Raw genomic sequence first — 18,660 nt, 5'->3', positions numbered from 1 at the left:
TCAATATCCAGACCTCAGAGCTGGGTAATGTTTCATGTTAACACACTCACAGTGAAATGGATCGGTTGGGGACAAGAAATAGCTTTTAATTATCAGAACAATGTGTCATGGATATTCCTGAGATTGTGCTATTGGAATACAAAGTAAGACAGACAGACATAGAAACAAAGGATTGGAAAAATCCAGCAATCCTTTGAGCTGTGTTAACAATTTATTTTCTTCAAAGATTATCTAGCAACAATACGATAGATGACCGGATTAGCAAATGGCTATGCACACAATTATAAATTGCTATTGTTTATGTTAATCGGTCCAACTATTTTAATAGTGCTACATTTTCCAGTGCAGATTGTGTGTTTTTAATAAAAGTGTTGCAAAAAAATTGTGTGTTATTCCCTCTCTTATTCTTGTATGATTTTGAATAAACTTTTGGATATATGATTCTGGTGCTGTTGAATCCTAGAAAATGAGAGTACTACCCCCTTCCCCTAAATTCTATAACTTTTAAACTATTTCAGATATATGCAGATCTGCAAGCTAAATATTGTACAGACACTATTGTGTAGGCATTTGATGGATTGCAAGCACCTTAGTGTGACTCACAGAAACCTCTCAGGAAGGCAACCAGAATGATCCTTTCTTGCAGATCAGGTCAAAGATTAGAGAGGAGCACCAGGAAAAGAACATCTTTAAGAAACAGTTGTGTGTTTTTTAAAGTGCTTTTCTATCATCTGCCATATGGTTTACGGAGATAGAGGATTTCTAATCATGTACTGGCCTGTCATCACTGGCAGATCATGCTAGACCCCCTGATGTATCATAGGCCATTGCAGTGCAGTAATCTCACAGAAGGTCTCACATGAGAGAGGTAAATTTCCTTAACTAGGTGGCGCTTTTTTAAAGGCAGCCCAATGCTACACAAATATATAGGAGATTTCCACAGTGTTTTGTGGCATTTGCAGTTAAGAAGAAACCTCTGTGCCAACACACAGAGTTCTGACAAGCTTCTAAATTTCAGGTGTCAAAATATTTTATCAGAACAACAGACAACTTATCATTACATCACAGAAGGAGAGGTAACCGCTGACAGGTTTCTTCAGTGGGTGCGGTACAGTTCATCATCAAAGAACTGCAGCCTTTTGAGTCAAGTGCTTAAAGAAAAAGCATGCATTCTAGTTTGCTGGACCTTGCAGAATTGTTCCATATTCTGAGGAGTGCCAGCTTGAATAAAATATTGTGGGGACCCAGGTAAGCCCTGCCCCACATAACTGATCACATGACACAGTGCAATACACTGGTGCCAATCAATGGGGGCCCCCTCAAATATTTTACTGGTGCCAAAACCCCACGGCCCCTAGGAGTTGGCTCTTATGCTTACTCTTTACATCTTAGGTTTGGGCTGTCTGGGTTTTTCGTTATTAAAATCCAATCAAATGCTTTTTATCAATTCCTGGATGGTCTTTCTCATTTAAATATAACCTTGCAGTGTGTGGATCTAATAGATTTTTTAAATTTTAAGCAGGATTCCTAGGATAGGTTTGACCAATGGTTTACTTGCTTCAACATTTTGTCTGCCAACAATGGCCAATCGGTTGCTTCAACAAGGCGAGATGCCCCAGACTATATCTGGTATTCAGAGGTGGTATTCAAAGGTATGTTTCTAAGAAGAGGGGTAACTGCTGGAGACTTACCAATAATTCTATCCTGTAGTTAGAGGATCCTTGTATAAATCTAGTTATGCCATTGGCCCCAGCTGCAATGTGTCCCAGAAGGTGTAGATACGTTATAGAAGTTAGTGCTTCATTTTGTACAATGTTAAATTGCTACCTATCACTTTCATTAGCTGATTGCGGATTTTTGCCTTCTTCCTGAGAGTCAATTTTGTTCCTCTCTGTGCTGCTAATATTTTAAAAATAAATTTCAGTAGTGTTCCCTCATTTTTCTATGCCAAAGAATTTGTTAAAACACAGTCATTATTCATTGAGCATTATTGTTCTGCTATTTAGTGAATTACCCACAATTTACAATTGTTTATGGCAAATTGTAAGGTGGTTGTGAATTTAGACCCTGACCAATGGGAAAGGTTGAAATTCAGTCTATACATTTGAAGCACAATCCTTTTAAAGTATTGCTGATCACTCAGGAGAGATTAAACACAAACACACAAATAAAAAATGTTTCACTTTGCCTGGATCATGACCTCCTTTAAAATTTGATTGACTTGCCTTGCCTTATTTTATTGTGTTTTTAATATCCTGTTGGAAGCCGCCCAGAGTGGCTGGGGAGGCCCGGCCAGATGGGCAGGGTATAAGTAATAATTTTTACTATTTATTATTATTAATTATTATTACTACTACTACTACTACCAGTCATACAAATTGACCATGCCTTCCCTGAAAGAAACCTGGATAATTTGGTGAACATGATGATGATTATAATTGTACCCCACCCATCTGACTAGGTTGCCCCAGCCACTCTGGGCTGCTTCCAACATATATAAAGGTAAAGGGACCCCTGACCATTAGGTCCAGTCGTGGCCGTCTCTGGGGTTGCGGCGCTCATCTCGCTTTATTGGTCGAGGGAGCAGGCGTACAGCTTCCGGGTCATGTGGCCAGCATGACTAAGCCGCTTCTGGCGAACCAGAGCAGCGCACGGAAACGCCGTTTACCTTCCCGCCGGAGCGGTACCTATTTATCTACTTGCACTTGATGTGCTTTCGAACTGTTAGGTTGGCAGAAGCAGGGACCGAGCAACAGGAGCTCACCCCGTTGTGGGGATTCAACCCACCGACCTTATGATAGGCAAGTCCTAGGCTCTGTGGTTTAACCCACAGCACCACCCGCGTCCCTCCAACATATATAAAAACACAATAAAACATTACACTTTAAAAAGCTTCCCTATACAAGGCCGATGAAATTAGAATGTCTGAAAATGGCCAGCTATTGGCTATCAGAAAATCTATACCTTGCCTTTAATAGGTTCCCATGGTAAGAAAAAATAGTTCAAGCTATAACAGTATATTATTAAACAAAATGCAGGGCCTTTACATAGAACAACTTTGGTTTCCGGAATCACAGCACAGATAAGAGGACTGTGGCAAATCTCTGCTTAATATACTGGAGAGCTTTCCTAGGCAAAAGAAAGAAGAGATTTGGCTTAAAGCTGTAAATCAAGATGAATTTTTAAAAGAGCATAGTGTTAACAGAGTACTAATTTTAAGTGTCCTGGTTCCAGTGAAGCAGGCTAGAAATTTCACAGCCCTTATGGCAAACTTTCAAGTTGCTTTTTTTTGCGAGCAATGTTTGGCTTTAGAGAAGGTGGCTAAATGCACTGAATTCCAAGTAACTGCGGCCAAGTTAAGTTTCAAAAATAGAACTTGGAGGCCAAACAATACCCATATAGCTTGCAATCAGGGGAGGGCGGAGGAAGAGTCAGCTGATTTACTGGGCAATCTTCAACAACACAAGCAATCAAAAATGCCTCGATATAATTATTCACTCTATTCAGTAGCTGTTATCAGAGCCATGAGATGCAAATGTATTTTATTTAAACATGTAGGAATGAATGGAGGTGGCCTTAAATATGATTTCATCTGAAAGTTAACCAAGACCTTTCTGGGTTGTATGTCCCCTAGTGACTTTTAATGAAAGTGCAGACCTAACAGTACTTTGAAACAATAAAGCATTGTCAAGGTCAAAGAATTAGGTAGGAACAGAACTAGATGTGATAGTTTGAGATATATATCAAAACAGATGCAGTGCTTCAGGTCAGAATTCCAACTATTCCACTCCCATACTTCTGATTTTCTGTCTCCTTCACCTCCTAAATTCATTCCATGCCCACTGAGCATGCTCAGCTCTCATTGGCTTCTGTTCTTCTGCCTCCATTTTTACAGGGGGGGGGGGCACATGTGTGTCCAATCCCAATGTCATTGAAATCTTTGATTTCTGCACTGATTTTACAGGGCAGCTCTCAGTACTGATGATCCCAAGTTCTAATATTATAAGAGCTAGAGGAAAAAATAAATCTCTATCACTTTTTCCACACCAAACAGTTTTGTCACCTCCCCCTTAATAATTATTTTCCTCGAAACTAAAAAGCCCCAACCTCTTTAACCTTTCCTGGTCACAAAGGCATTTCCTAGGGTCATTTTAGGGTTTTTTTTGTATCTTTTCCAGCTCTACAATATCCTTTCTGTGATCAGAGCTACCCACAGTACTCCCAATATGGCTGAACCAAAATGTGTAGCTAGCTTAGGAAGCTGATTTCTAAAGTCACTAAGCTCAAAACTGTAAGCATTACCCCTATTAAGACAGCAGAAATTACACCCGCAGGGTGATGTTTCTGGTTTGCTGTGTTGTAAATGCCTGCCTCTGCCAACCGAAAACTCGTGATACAGTGAGATTGTAATGTGCAGGAGGAAAATTGAGAAAAGTAATTTCATTGGCAGAAGGACTTGAGAGCTCAATGCCAGGCTAGATAAAAGGTGGAGAATAAATCCACTGTTAGTGGAAGGAACAGGAGGCCCAACCAGTCAGATTCCTAATTTTCTTTCCCATCCCTTAATAATACTCTGGCAAATGAGAAATGTGTGATGGAATGGTAGGCAGTAGCACATGAGTCTTCTGCAGTACAAGTGCAAATGACTAGTGACACAGGACATACCATTAAAAGATGACCATGAAAAGTGAGCATACAGTGAATCATTCAGCCACATAGCCTGGCAATAAGAATGTTGCAGATCTCATCTTGGAACTGATATTGCTGCTATTTAATGTAGTTTCTAGCAAGCCATTCATCACATTTATGGCTACAGCTATTCCTTTTACTGAGTTTCCCCCTCCCTCCTCTTGCTTCTTTTCTTTCTGTCTCTCTCTACCCTTCCACCTCCATATTCTCCAATACCAATGCTAGTTTGTAGCATTGGGAAGCTGAACAGTGCAGAAATTCATGCCTAGTCAAATAATGGTGAGTCTGGGGTGGAATTCTTTATCAGGACATTGCCATCAATGTTACTAGCTTTCAGAGCGTAACTACTGTTAGCAAGCTCTTTCAAGACTAGCTCCCGAAAACCTAGTTCTGAGTGGATGTCTGAACCATTCTGTCTTCAAAGCTTCAAAAAGACACACACTGCCTTTAAAAAAAGTAAGGGGGGGGGGGAATCAAACTGTAACACAAGGACTGAAGACGTTTTTCACAATTGAGCTCCCTTATAAGAAGTCAGTTATAGAAATGCAAGTCTTGCTAGTAGTTAATGGACAAAATGAATTTTCAAAGACATCAGACCATTTCTGCCAGTATTTCTTTCATTTCATTTAGTTGCAAGGAAATAATATATGCTATAGGCACTTGGAGTAATTTTCTTACAAGACAGAACAGCACATCGTGGCACTGCTTTAGCACTTTCGCACAATTACTTTAAGGATGAAAGAACTTAGATATTCAAGAGTCAGGTGGCACTTTGATCTGATTCATTCTCTCCCCTTTAAAATCAAGCGACTTCCTCAGTAGAGGCAGAACATGGTCTAGAACCATTTTATGATGTGTCTCCCCCACCCAATCTGATCTTTGATCAAACATAGAGCAGCTAGACCGGGGGGTAGGGGCCGGCGACAACAAAGATTAACATAAGCTGTCATAGACTACAGTTCATTTCATCAGATGAATGAAGTGTTATCCTATGTTGGCAGGGATATACACACAAGTGCGAGGGGGGGGGATGTAAACGGTGAAGGCAGAAGAAAATGAAGTACAAAAAGTGCAATAAACCCATTAACCATCCACAAACGAGTGTTGATAATGATAACACATGCATCCTGGTATTCCACCTGTAGTGAGATAAAAACAAGAAACCCACCATCATCTTGGTAATGCTACAGGTGTTGGGACTGAACTTCTTGCTAAGTTGCAAGTCAGCAGTTTTACAATTGAGAGTTCCTTTGAATCTCCCAGGGTAGTTGCTTCACAGTTTTCCAGGGCTGTTGCCACGTCCATTGAGAATTCCTCCCTGAACCCTACCTCTCCAGAAAACTTAGCATGTCTCTAACAACTTTGCCCATTATTAGTGAAACAGTAATTAACCTGCTCTTGTGACTTCAAAAAATGGGTTTGTTTTGTAGAGTTAGGGTATTAATGTTACATTGATATCAGTTCCTTACTTCAGTTTAAATGAATTGAGTTGTTTTCTGAACCCATGTAAATAATAATAATAATAAATAATAATAATTTATTATTTATACCCCGCCCATCTGGCTGAGTTTCCCCAGCCACTCTGGGTGGCTCCCAATCAAGTGTTAAAAACAGTACAGCATTAAATTTTAAAAACTTCTTTGAACAGCCTTCAGATGTCTTTTAAAGATAGGATAGCTGCTTATTTCCTTCACATCTGAAGGGAGGGTGTTCTACAGGGTGGGTGCCACTACCGAGAAGACCCTCTGCCTGGTTCCCTGTAACCTCACTTTTCACAATGAGGGAACCGCCAGAAGGACAAGATGGTTGGACGGTATTCTCAAAGCTACCAGCATGAGTTTGACCAAACTGCGGGAGGCAGTGGAAAACAGGAGTGCCTGGCATGCTCTGGTCCATGGAGTCACGAAGAGTGGACACGACTAAACGACTAAACAACAACATATTTAACACAGAGAAGATATACTGGGAAATGCTCAGTTCATTATTCTTGTCACCCAAGTCTTATATAGCAACTTATTCTAACAATTTAACCTAGAATAGACTCAAAAATAATAATCAAAGACTATTTATCGGAATGAAATACAAAGAGACTACAAAGTGTACGAGGCAGAGGATAACGCCTTAATTGCCCAGAAAATCTATTAACAAAGGACAAAATGACTATTCTGAGTCCTTTTTCTCCTGTACTATATTTTCAAATACTATGTACAGTGTTGAGATCAAAGACACTGAACTATTGGTAAAGCAGTTTCAGAAAGTACTTGCCATGTGTCGACTGGCTATCTGTATGAGTGAGTGTATCTGTACAATAATGATCCTTTTTATGTGTCAAGCTTCTCTAATGAGTTAATAATTTAATTAACATAAAAGCACTGAGCAACTCACAGCCTTTATATGTCTCAAGACCTACGTGAACTCAATTATCTCCATTTGATCTACATTTTATTTGAGGTTACAGTGTGTATATATAAAACTGATTGAGTTTTTTATCACTTGCATTTTATTAGTGGAAGTTTTTCTTATTAAAATAATAACAGAAAGGGGGAGCCATTTTTGGTTTTGTAAAGCAGCCAGGCGCTGGAAGGTCTAAGTATTTAATGGCAATTTGGGCGTCGCTTTGGAGAGCATTCCAAAAAGCATTCCAGTTGAATAGTAAAATTACGGAGAAGCTTTTCACTGTATTTTAACAATGAAGGCTCTTGTGTTGGCCTCAGGACCTGAGCTATGGACTAGTGAGTGATGAGCATCTTTACTATCCGAGTGGACTATTTTGGTGAAAAAGGAGTCCAAGGACACTTATGCGCTTTCCTTATTCACCCTCAAGATGGTACTGCATGATTGGAATGTACAAGACAGTCCTTTGAGTAGAGATAGGTCAAATATGGGCTTCCAGATTACAGCTCATATCACCCCTGAGCATTGGTTGTGCTAGCTGTGGTAGATGGGAAATAAGAATGCGATGATACCTGGAGGGCCATGGGTTCCTCATCCCTGCCTCAAAAGAATAGACCAGCACTCCCCACATTGTATCAGCATGGAATAGCAATGTGATTCTGGAGTGTTATTTTATTCATGTGTAGAAAACTAAAAAAAAGAGATTGAGAAACCTAGTGTCAACATAATGGACTGAGAAAGCCAAAGAAATTGCCCATTTGTAGAAGTAATTACATTGGTCTTCCATATTAAATTAAAGAGGTTTATGCCATAGTTTGGAAATTACACATTTTTAGTACTTGGAGCTCATTTAGACTCTGTAATCACTTTTTGTCACACTTGGCATAAGTGGTATCTTCTTACCATCATTCCTCAGGGGCCTGAAACATTTTTTATTTAATTACCTGTACTTAAATATTACTCTCTTACATATACTGGGGAAGTACATTATTCATTGCCTCTTCACTGAACATTCGTGGGTTTGCTTGTCCAATTTGTTTTTTTTAAAAAAAACAACACATCATCTCGGGGGAGCACTTTAATTACTGCTCAGGGTTGGGCTGGCAATGCTGATTACCTTATAGATTTGGGATAAAATAAAATGTAGGACAATATAACTTTTTCATAGGCGTTTACTTTAAGCTAATGCAGATGCCTGCTGAATATATGACACAATCACATTCTATCATTTGCCAATGAAACCCACCCCAAACTCAGTTTCCAATTTAAAGACCATCATGGGCTTCCCCCCAAAAAACATTTCTGATAGTGGTGCACATTTTTTCTGTCAAAAACACAATTCATTCTTGCATCTGGAAAACCTTTGCTTTTTGAATATGTAAGGTATTTCCCACTTTCAAAGGTGCCAGTTCCCTATATTTCTGCGTGTGTCAGTTCTGGCCATGCTCCTTGACTTGTGCAGAGGGCAGGTAATATTTGTAATGGGGGTGGGAGAGAAATTTGATTCAGTTCACATTTAAAGCTGAATCTATCAAATTCACAGCTTCTGAAACAATATGAGAAACAAAAAAACATATACAGTGGTGCCCCGCAAGACGAATGCCTCGCAAGACGAAAAACTCGCTAGACGAAAGGGTTTAGCGTTTTTTGAGTCGTTCCGCAAGACGAATTTCCCTATGGGCTTGCTTCGCAAGACGAAACGTCTTGCGAGTTCTTGCGAGTTTGTTTCCTTTTTCTTAAAGCCACTAAGCCGTTAATAGCCGTTAATAGCCGCTAAGCCGCTAATAGTCGCTAATAGCCGCTAAGCCGCTAATAGCCGTGCTTCGCAAGACGAAAAAACCGCAAGACAAAGAGACTCGCGGAACGGATTCATTTCATCTTGCGAGGCACCACTGTAGTCATCTTTCAAAATTTGCACTTATCTGAATTTTGCAATCCAATAACGTGTATGAAAATGCATACATTAGAGGGGGAATGTGTATAAAAATCAATATAATTCTTAAAATAACATAGAATAATGTGTTGTGTTAGGAGACGTTGCTTGCAAAAAGGTATACATTACAGTGGTACCTCGGGTTACATACGCTTCAGGTTACACACACTTCAGGTTACAGACTCCGCTAACCCAGAAATAGTACCTCAGGTTAAGAACTTTGCTTTAGGATGAGAACAGAAATTGTGCTCCGGTGGCGCAGCAGCAGCAGCAGCAGGAGGAGGAGGCCCCATTAGCTAAAGTGGTGCTTCGGGTTAAGAACAGTTTCAGGTTAAAAACGGACCTCCGGAACGAATTAAGTACTTAACCCGAGGTACCACTGTAGTCAACATTGCATACAAAAAGTGTTTAATAGGAAAAAATACTCACTAAGAATTTTTATGAGGATTTTTTTAAAAAACTGCAAATTGCTGCTGAAATATGGAGAACTGGTTGGAAAAATTAGAATCAGAACTGGAATTGCCAGATCAGTCCCTAAAAAGAACTGGTTGAATCATCCAGCTACACCTAAAGCAGAGAAATTACATTATGTCCTACTGTAAGAAAAGAGAAGAATCATAACTCAATGGTACAGCACATGTTTGGCAGAAGCTCCCAGTTTCAAATCCTTGGAATGATCTTGGAAAAGAGATCAGGGAGCAGGTGACGGAAAAGAACTCTGGCCAGAGCCCCTGTTTAAAAAAAAAGACAATCCTGAGCTGGATGGACAAATTGTCTGACCTGGTATAAGGCAGATTTCTGTGTTCCTATGAGACATCATTTCATGGCTATTGCAAATCCTCTTCTTTGCTTAACAGGCCATTCAAAGTCACCATTAATCTCTAACAATACAACATTCATAAAAGGGATTTACCATTTCTGAGTCCATTCTCAAATATTCCTTTGATGTCATTCATTTCAGCCTAAGATACATTTTCTGTATACCAGAGGACACGAACACTGCAACTATACCCTCTGTTGAGAGCCAGCCTTCTTCCTTGAAACTCTGCAAAATAGCTGCTAATTGGCAGCCTTGAATAAATCATAGCTGGCCAACACTAATGAACTGTGGCAACAGAGAGAGTGGCCTATAAAGAAACATATTGGCAAACATAGCAGTAACTGTAATCCACAGGGACATACATGATCAAATCTATCTTTGTTGGGTTTAAAATCAATGAAATATGAGCTGCCATTGATTTTAGTATTAGACGTGAAACTGGGAGCTTGGGAACTGATTATTCCTTTAAGCAGCAACATCTTTGTTCTTCTTTCCCTTCCAACGTCTTCTCTCTGTGTTGAGGTCATTTTTTTCCATGAAGCTTCCAGCTGGTTGAGGATGTTGCTATTACCCCAGATCATCTTCTGTTGGTTAATTGCCTCACATTTTAAGTACTCACCTAGGTGGTCAACCCTGGTCCAGGCTAGTTAGTTTCCTTTGGATGGGAAAGCAGAGCCATCTAAAGGTAAATTGTGTCCTGCTTATGTACAGGATGAACACCTATGTATGCAACAAGACGCATTCTCCAGAAATTTCAGTAATTCTTAGCACAAGTGAAAGCAAAATTTCTTTCTGTAAAACTTCTCTTAGCCACCCTCACCAGAACTAGGAATAGAGTCATATACAAACATACACACATTTCTGATGTTTGCAACTTCCATTCGTTCCATTCTAGGGTTGCTAGAGACAAAGGATAAACTGTGGAGCTAACTGCCCACTTAATCCTGAAACCAACTACAGCTGGAGACAGATGGTCGTTTTTCAGATTGTTGTCGGCATCATAGAGACATCATTGCTTATGGTGTGCAAACATCCCACCATCACTTCTGCTTTAGTTGTGCTTCAAAAGCCTACAAAACTCGTTTGACCAGAGGCAGCAATGGAACAAAAGAAATGTGGAAATGCAAGGATGCTTCTGCCATGCTGTCTTGTGTTCTCTTTACAACTAGTGGGAGCAGCTTAATAGGTTCTCTCTTTTTGATGAACAATACATAGTCATAAAAGTGTGTCTTCATGTGACATTGACTAAGGAACGGACCTCAAATCATCAACGCTGGAGTCTTCCCATTGCGTTGGACTAATATGGAGTTCATCACACCCACATAAAAACCCACACATCAGTTTGCAACCTTCTAGCCTAAATCCTGTGTAGGGTTGTGACACAGCTTACATAAATTGTGCCATTTTCATCAGAGTAGCAGCTAGCCAAAATAAGTTAGGCCAACTATAGAAGCTATATGCGAAGCACAAATATTTCACAGCCTAAGCAACACAAACTGTTAATGCATTTTCTCTCTATATATACTGCCAGTTCTTTCTTTGCCTCAAAGCAAAGCCTTAGTATATCTGTCTCCTATCTGTCATTTCCAGGGGTGTTTCAGTCTTGTGTTAGGATTTCTTTCTATGTTCTTTAGATCATCCATTTTTTAGTTCCTTGTCTTCAAACACCTGAAGACTCTTGTCTGCTTCAGTAAGTACCTTTTGAATGTTTGTTTAAAGCTGCTTCAGCTTCAGTCATTATCTTTTATTATGGTTCCCAGGCAAGGTCCTTGCATCGCACATTCCAATGAAGTTATTTCAGACAGTAATTCTCAAATGTCTGCCAATCCTTGTCTCTTGAGCTTAGCTGAAAGTAGAGAATCATCCTGTTGGGAGTTGTCTGGTGTTTTTTTGTGTTTCTTTTCAAAGGACACTACTGCTTCCTTCTGCATAGTATGGCTCAGTTTTACTTAATAATGCTATAATAGTTCACTGGATTCTGTCTTTTGTGCAAATGTACCTACACTTAATTATAAAGTGTGCCATCTATTTCATTGTTAGATTGCATTTTGTGACAAATGAAGATATATTTGGCTCATAATGTCAGAAGTGCATTTTGGTATAAGCCACTTTGCTTTGAATGTCTCCAAATATTCTGTTAGCTGGCGTGTTGCTGTTGCCCATTTAAGTAACATAAATTGGCACTCAAATTCTAGATCTTTACAATATCTATGGTGAGCCTGCCCCTCCACCAAACTCTTAACACTAGATTACTTGCCTGTTAATCTCTTCTCTGATACAGCTGTTTTGTTTTGTATGATTCGCACCCCTTTATCTATTGTTATTTGTTTAGCGTCTTATTTGATTTGTGTTTTCAATTGTTTTAATTATTTCATCACCCAAAGAGCACTGATTTACGGGTGACCCATAAATGTTAACAAATCGATCAATAAAATTATATGATATATAAAACTAAGCTGAAAAGGATGGGATGGCAACAGGGAAGGAATCCAGTTGTCACCTTGTCTTTACTCATCAAGCAATAAAGAGCCCTCCTTCGCCATTGTGTAGTGACATTTCCAAATATTTATAGCACTCTAGCAGTAACCTTTTGTTGGGTAGATAGGGAAGTTTGCACAGCATACTGAGTATGTCATTAAACACTTGCCTGAAGATCTGAGCATTAGTATCAGTGGCAGGGGCTTCCTCAACATGTCACATTTCCTTTGGCTGTCATGAAAAATTACAGCTGCTGTGATTCACACTTTAATAGCAGCTATTTGTGATATTTTAACCTAATGTACAGCCCCAGAGGAAAAACAACAGACAACAATAAAGCATCTGCCAGGGACTTGCTCACGGGGAAGGGACTCTGAGTATTATTAGGATGCCTTTTTTTCAAGAAAAAAGGGGGGAAAGGAAGGGGTCTTATGTCAAATGACAAAGGGCTCCATGTTGGTTAACTTCAATTTATGTCCTTATTATCTCCTAGAGCATGGTCAGAGAAAGAGATGAAAATATTTATTCCTATCCCTTTTCTATGGTCCCATGACATGCCACATTCAGCATCATGGAGTGTAATACAGTCGGCAACCATTTTAGGCACATGCAGCTGATGCGTGACCAGCAACACATGGGTCCTTTTGGACCCAGAAGAGAGTAGAACAGGGGGCGGGGCATACTTTTGCATATTCTGCCGAAGTGCGGGGGCTAGGAGTGGAACCCCTTATATACCTAATTGGTCACTGTGTTCCTCAAATGAGTTTCTCCTTAGAATTTCAGATATATTGGCGTGGCTGCCCTTGTTCTGTGGAACAGCATCCCTGTTGAGATACAAAAAGGGCACTCACTATCTGCACTTTCAGGAAACAATTGAAGACATTTTTGTTCCATCAAGTTTTCCCTGAAGGAGCGTCTCGACCCCCATCTTTCAGCCTGGACATTGAGGTCCGGCTCTGAGGGCCGCCTGGCGGTTCCCTCCCTGCAAGAAGTGGGGTTACAGGGAACCAGGCAGAGGGCCTTCTCGGCAGTGGTGCCCTCCCTGTGGCACGCCCTCCCATCAGTTGTCAAAGAAATAACTATCTGACTCTGAGAAGACATCTGAAGGCAGCCCTGTTTAGGGATGTTTTTAATGTTTGTTGTTTTATTGTGCTTTTAATTCTGTTGGGAGCCACCCAGAGTGGCTGGGGAAACCCAGTCAGATGGGTGGGGTATAAATAATTGTTGTTATTGTTGTTGTTTCTCAGCCGGATGAATAGGTCTCTGACACAGGTGTCCATTCTTTATTGTTTTAAAACTCATACTCTTAGTTCTGTAACAGTGTTTTAGCTGTTGTTATATTTTGTACAAAGCCTTGGGACATAGATGGAAGGTGGTTAATATATAGCAATCATCATCAAAAAGATTTCTCTCCCAAATAGTACTGCATCCAGCATATTCCAAAAGGAAATCCATATTAATTCATAGCAGCAAAAATTTAAAAAATATATAAAAAATTAAGATAAAAAGGGTCGAGTGTTGCAAAGCAGTCTTCTTGCCATCATCTTTTCTTCGGGTCATGCATAGCCTGGTGTTCATTGTGGAAGTCATTCACCGTACTAACACTGGCTTCATAAAGCTTTGGAGACTTCAGAACTGAAACCTCAATAGCCATAGATATTAGTAAAGGAATGGCAGTGCCGCTACCGGTTCAGTGAATGGCTATATTCAAAGTGACTGATTATTGATTGGCAACCGTCTGGCATTTCTTGTCAAGGAAAGGGATAAAGATTTAAGGAATCATCTATCACAGAAAGACTTCTAAAGTCTATTATCCAAATCAATCAGGTCAGGCTACAATCGTCACTTGAAAGTTATACCCTTGCCAGATATTTTTTCATAAAAGGGAAAGAGGAATGTGTTATGTGTCGCTTGAAAGGAAGACTACGTTCTTTAATTTTTCTTTAAGGGCAGTGCTGCAGCAAATAAAATAACCTGACCTATGCTTTTGCCCTGAGCTGACTTTTCTGTTTTCTACAACCATGTATCTTCACACCCCTGAGCTTTAACCGAGTTCATCTGCGTGGCGATTTTCTACACGCTACTGGCTTCGGCATTTTGGCACTCAAAGCGGATCTGTAAGGGCCAATTCACACATTATTAAAGGGAGCATGAGCGATGAAGATTACCAGCAGTCTGTAATCATGCTTCCATCCTCCCCAACAGCTGCCAATGCATGCAGCAGCTACTAACATCTTTCCAAGTGCCCATTTTCACTTTAGGTTATCCAGCATTCCTAGCAAGAACATCCGCACTGCCATACACTCATTCAAAGAAGCAAACTGTACTGAGCAGCACTTTGCTGAGTCCCTGTTAGGTTCCTTCATTCTTCCAGAGCAGCTGAGGAAGAGACCTATCCATAAGTCTGGGGAGGGAAGATCAGTCAGCACTGGAGGGAACAAGAAACATAGGTAGGAAGGAGCAGCCAGGGTTGTGGGGCAGCAAAATGGAGCCACCCTTTTGACACCACAGTTGCTGGTTTCTGGGAAGGTGCAGGGCTACAGCCGGGCAATGGTGAGGTCAGGGCTGTGTGGGTGCACTGGCAGAAACACCAGATTGGCTCTGTCAGTGTACCCATTCAACCCAATCCTGAGTGCCACCCTGCTTTGTCCCACACCATCCACGTAAGTAGCAGTAACCCTGGGGTTGGGAAGGAAGCTCTGTGGCATGTTCCCACCAGGCTGGCCACTTGTTCAGACAGCAAAGTACTGCTGCTACACAGTATAGTTAGTTAAGTGAAAACTACATCCAATGCAGGCATGGGTTTTCACTGCCACCACCCACATGAATTGCTGAATAATGGAGAAGGCATGGGAAGCTCTATATGTTCCCAGGCTCCTCTGTGTTCTACACTGGCCAGGGCCCCCGGAACTTACAGGAAATGTGGTCCCCATGGTTCCCAACATACCTGGACAGTGCTAGGAACTTGTTCATGGTAACATATAGAGCCTGAAGCCAGTACAGTGGTACCTCGGGTTACAGACGCTTCAGGTTACAGACTCCGCTAACCCAGAAATAGTACCTCGGGTTAAGAACTTTGCTTCAGGATGAGAACAGAAATTGTGCTCTGGTGGCGCGGCGGCAGCAGGAGGCCCCATTAGCTAAAGTGGTACTTCAGGTTAAGAATAGTTTCAGGTTAAGAACAGACCTCCAGAATGAATTAAGTTCTTAACCCGAGGTACCACTGTACTGAATATGAATTGGCCATGGAAAAACCCCAAGCTAATTACAAGTGCGCTTTTGTCTACATAAATGGAGCTACTGTTGAGCTCAATCAACTCTGTCAATGACATTAATGAGAACCAAGGGGAGTTTCAAGGCTTCTTGTTTAATCAACCTCACATGAATATTGGGGATAAGCCCTTAAGTTTTTAGGCAACATATTAGAAGACCTTTTTTGTTATTTTTTTTTAACTCTGCCATTCATTCCAAAAGCTCTTTGGGTTTTTCCCCTGCACACCACAGTGACAAGTTTTTCTGTCTTAGCTTTCAGTCGCTTGAAAAAAGGAAAAGCACTCTGGTTTATAAGTTGTCTGTTTTTATATATCATCAACCAAAGAAATACAAATGCCATTGAGCCAGTCACCTTCATTAATGAGTTCTATTCAGGCATTCACAGGATTGTGTGAGGGTGTGTCTAGAGGGTGTGTGAGCACAAGAGCCGACCCCGATCCGAATGTCTCCTCGCGCATCACCCTTGCTCCCTGCACCTTCTCCATGCAATGCATAATTTTATAGACACCTTTCATGCCGCCACTTCCTTGCCTTTTCTCTGGAACCTTTGGGACTTTTTAGTTTAGAGAAAAGGCAAGTAAGAGGTTTAGATGATAAAAGTTTATAAAAGTGCATTAAAATGCTGACAATTTTTTTGTGGGTGCAAAAACACACACAAGCTGATGGAGTAACAAAGGCTGGATCTAGACACACACACAAAAGCATTTCAGGAAAACATGTTGTAAACTTCAAAGTGGAAAATCACGTGGGCGAAAGACAGGACTCCACAGCGCCATCTGTTGTCATGGTGTTATAACGCATATAAAACACATTTTCTTTACTAGTGTAGCTGAGTCTATACTGAACTGAAGATAGGAATTTTTTTGAGAGAAACTGAAATTGGCAGATATGTCCATCCCTAGCTGCTTAGGACATGCTCACGGCAGTGTTGTGGATAATGGTAAGCATGGGGGTTTCATTTCCCATGGTTCTTGGCAACCCTAGATGCTTCCATGCTCAGCGCAAGGAGGTTGACTGCAATGACAGAGTTTGGGAGCCCTCCTTACCACCACCTGAACTTGTTAAGTGGAGTATTGGGGAAGTTGGATGGGAGTGAATGACGGGTTGACATCGAAATATGTAAGAAGATGATCTTAAAGTGTAATTTCATTTCTTTTGCTCTTTTTTACATGCTTCCATCTTGCAAAAAGGAAAAGGCAAAGAAATGATGAACAGAATTACTTTGCTGAAAAATAACCAAATCTCTATTCCATTATGGGAAAGCACCTGAATATGGTGAAACAAAAGCAGGACAATTAGGGTTTTGTTTTGAACTCCCCAAGCAAAATCTTCAGACAAAATCTCCACTGGCTAGAATGTACATTCAATTTTTTTAAAAAAAAATAATGTCTCTGTTACACTTTCTGTTCCTCATTAAAATTCAGAAGGATGCGCTCCACAGTATTCTGCAGATCGCTTCTTAACATGCCCTATCAAAACAAGGAGCCAAATATGAAAATTTCCCCTTGAACTGCAAAACTAGACAAGATTTCATAGCGACTCTAATTTATTTGGTAGTGCAGCTACAGATACACTTGTTCTCTTATCTCCTACTTTTTTGGTATGACAAATAAATATGCCTTTTGTCTGTAGCCAATATGGCACGAAGACTTAGAACTAGCATGATTGGAATGGAATCACTGAATCAATTGGAAATAGTGTGCGCTGCTGCATTCCGACCGCCTTTTGCTTTATAGTACATAAGAGCATTCAGATCCATTGGGGGAGGGGCAGAACGAGTTCTTAAGGTAGTTAATCATTTGTGCAAATGGAAGGTGTGTGGAATGGGAGATAGGATTCAGGGGCTGCGAGCTTCAGTAAGGCTGAGAGAATGGGCATGCTGAGTGCCATTAATTTGCACCAAGTACACAGGGGTCCAGAAAGAAATGGTTTAGTTAATTAAAGCATTTCACCAAGATAGATTCAAAATATGTTTAGTATTGCATTAAAATGAGCTGAGCACTACCTTTTACACGAAGCGCATTAAGATAATTGGTTTGATATTGGAAGGGGGGGGGGAGGAGATGGATAGATTTTGGAGTTACTTTGGGTTTTTCCTACGTAGAAATATTTAATTTACTGTTGCGTTTCTACTCCAGCTTTCTTCTGAGAAGACCAAGGTAGAGCAGCACATGGTTCTCCCAGATTACAACAACACTGTGAGGTCCGCTAGACAGTAAGATGAGGCATGAGCTTTATGGCTAAGCAGGGATTTGAACTCTGGTCTGCAAGGTCCTAGCCCAACACTGTAACCACAACATCACACTAGCTCTCAAACATTATTAGATAGAGAATCTCAACCCTAAAGAATGTTCCCTCCTTTCCACCATTACAAGAGAAACGCAAGTTAAATTTTCTTTCTTTCAATTTATATCAGATTAACAGACAACATATAGATATATCACCATGCACTTCTAATACTTCCTTTGTATTCATTCAATGCCCCCTCCAAAACCCAATAAAAATGGCCACGGTCAACATACGAGTCTATATATTTATTGTTTTTCAGAAGTAGCCGCTTTGGAAATTCACAGAAATTCCCAAAGTTTTGAGGTGAGGTAAGGCACTCAAGCTGAGTTTAAATCCAAATTTTGTCAACCTTAGTGGCTTTTTGACTGCAGGGCTTGATTTTGTTAAAGTTTCTTTTACTGCAATAATTCTTCCAATTTAGGAGTCCAATTTATTTTGAAAATCCAAATTCTTTCCATAAAATCATTAACATTTTAGAGTTGGAAGGGACCCTGGAGAAGAAACTGAAGTGTAGTGAAATTCTTCTGAACTTTTGTAGTGATTGTGGTTGACAATATAGTTCCCCTCATTACTTCATGATTTCTAAAAAGTTCCAAGTTTTTAAATGCTAACCATCTCTCAAAATGTTAGGTGTTGATCTCCACGAATACAGACCAAGGCTGGATCTACACTGGCCTGTTTAACGTTATTAGTACGCTATTAGATATATCGTTCTAAAACGTCACAGGGCGTACTCGTAAATTAAAAGTGTTTCTGACCTTTGTTTGCTCCATCAAAATGCTGT

Source organism: Podarcis pityusensis (genome assembly GCF_964106645.2).
Source record: "Podarcis pityusensis genome assembly, chromosome: 10".
Taxonomy (NCBI): domain Eukaryota; kingdom Metazoa; phylum Chordata; class Lepidosauria; order Squamata; family Lacertidae; genus Podarcis; species Podarcis pityusensis.
This window is presented reverse-complemented; position numbering follows the sequence as displayed.